Source organism: Triticum dicoccoides, chromosome 2B, assembly GCF_002162155.2.
Source record: "Triticum dicoccoides isolate Atlit2015 ecotype Zavitan chromosome 2B, WEW_v2.0, whole genome shotgun sequence".
Taxonomy (NCBI): Eukaryota; Viridiplantae; Streptophyta; class Magnoliopsida; order Poales; family Poaceae; genus Triticum; species Triticum dicoccoides.
This window is the reverse complement of record NC_041383.1, coordinates 125,142,103-125,144,056: the sequence shown is the minus strand read 5'-3', so window position 1 is coordinate 125,144,056 and position 1,954 is coordinate 125,142,103. Positions and strand designations below refer to the sequence as shown.

At 45.7% G+C, this 1,954-nt stretch overlaps 1 long non-coding RNA gene across 4 annotated transcripts; it reads right to left on the bottom strand.

The window, feature by feature from the left end:
- Positions 1-399: 399 nt before the first annotated feature.
- On the bottom strand, positions 400-1,948 carry LOC119367342. Of its 4 annotated transcripts, none has more exons than XR_005176262.1 (4): positions 1,695-1,948; positions 1,389-1,625; positions 1,213-1,308; positions 400-544 (listed from the first exon to the last, which is right to left on the bottom strand). It is a non-coding gene; the product is annotated as an uncharacterized LOC119367342 (long non-coding RNA). The 4 variants fall into 4 exon arrangements; XR_005176264.1 differs by having other exon boundaries at positions 1,213-1,299; XR_005176263.1 differs by lacking the exon at positions 400-544 and adding an exon at positions 912-1,075.
- Positions 1,949-1,954: the final 6 nt, after the last annotated feature.

The window sequence follows — 1,954 nt, the reverse complement described above, 5'->3', positions numbered from 1 at the left end:
TCTGACCGACTGACCGAGCCTGATGAATCAATAGGTGTGAAATGCATTGATACTTTGCTCTGTATTAAAATTGACAGCTATATTAATTTATATTTATACTCATTAGAGATAGTCATAATATTGGGACGTGGACACTCATCAAGATAACTCTAAAAGAGTTTGACAAGATATGCAACAGAAGTCATAGATCCAGAACAATAGAAATAATGACATTCTATTCTGATGAACACTTATTTACGCTGGATCTCGAATATCACAGACACTGTAGTTGTTGGGCAACTCTATCTACACCATTCTAATGCTTAAACACTGTCTACATGAGCATTTTAATACCACTCGCCGTTTCAGTTGACCACACAAATAATCTGGCAAGCACGATGCAGATGCCACCCAGGTAGGCGATCAGTTTTTCTAGACAGTAGACAATAGGGCAATCATGCCTCGTGCAAGTTAACAAATGCAAGGAAAACAAGAAGCTTCAACAGCTTTTAGCTGGCAAACTCTCAAGGTTGACCTCCCCAACAGCTTCAGCAGCAGCTTTTAGCTGGCAAACAAATCAAGTCAGTTGGCTAGACAAAGGAAAACAAAGCAAGCTTGTTTTCTTGACTATTTACAGAACTTTGTAATAGAAAAGTAAAGTGTTGGGCATGCAGAAAAGGGCAAAGAAGAAAGTCGATGCCAATCACAACTTCTATAGATGGAGATAAACAGAAATAGATAACATTTCTTACATATCTAGCTACAACCAACTTGTTCATCATATTCAGTCATGTCACAGTTGAGAGTAAACATTGACAGTTTATGGACATTTTGCTAGAAGGACATGTCACACTTGTATTCACATGGACATTGATCTAATGGATCAATTGAAGGCAGTTTTTATTTATTCGCATGCACTTCAAGTCAAATGGGATAATCAAAGACAGACACTCTCTATCCATGTGATTTTATTACTAGTCCCCGGAACCAACAGGTGGTTTAGCTGATTCAGAAATTCATCCAGCCTACTAACTAGACGTATGATGCTTCCTTCAAAAATGTCAGTCTTTTCTGTCACCTCTCCGAAGGTGGCGCCCTGTGAGGAAAATGTTTCAGGACTCTACATAGAATATAACTACAAAAACTGCAGCAGCAATACAGATGCAGAGTATGATTGCATCAGATGTCGAGATTATGCATGATAAGAATCAATGAATCAATTGGCTGACCAACCTTTGACCAGCAGTATATGATGTCCATCAGGTAGGGTTTACAAGTTGATTCAACATATTCCTCAACATTGACCTCCAATTTGCATTCCTGTTGTACCTAAAACAAGAGTGAGAAATCAGAGTTCCCAATCAAGCATAGGGACTATAGGGAGATGGGTGGCGATATAGTGATGATACCTGGGTGGCATGTGACCGAGCCTCGCAGATCTAACTTGGGAGGTTGTCCTGACCATAACAGCCAGATCGACGAAAGATCCATGCGGGGCTCCATGTTTTGCATGTCCGGGCCACGCTCGGGCTCCAACCCTGAATCCACGGCGGTGTTGTGCTGCCATCCTAACCCTAGACGAGAAGTACAGGTGCAGGACTCCCCACGAGGTACGAATCGGGGGTGACATGTGAGGAGGGTTAGATCTGCGAGGGAGACAAGAAGAGGTGAGGAACACAGGGAGGGATGTGACGAGGAGGAGTGGAGAGACTCACCTGAGTCACCGAAACCACGACGACGACGTGCTGCCCACAACCCTAGCCGCTGGGCAGGGTTGCGCTTGGCCGCTCGAGGACGCGCGCGCCGGATCTAGCCCGGTGGGAGGAAGGAGCGGAGGAAGGGGGTCATGGTGGTGGGTTGGGCGCTGCTGGAGGACGCCGGAATCGGGCGGGATCTGGTGGAAACTGGCCCGTCGGTGGTGGTGGCGGCGAGAAGTGTGGTGCGAGGGGGAGGGAGGCACGGGGGAGAGAGAAAT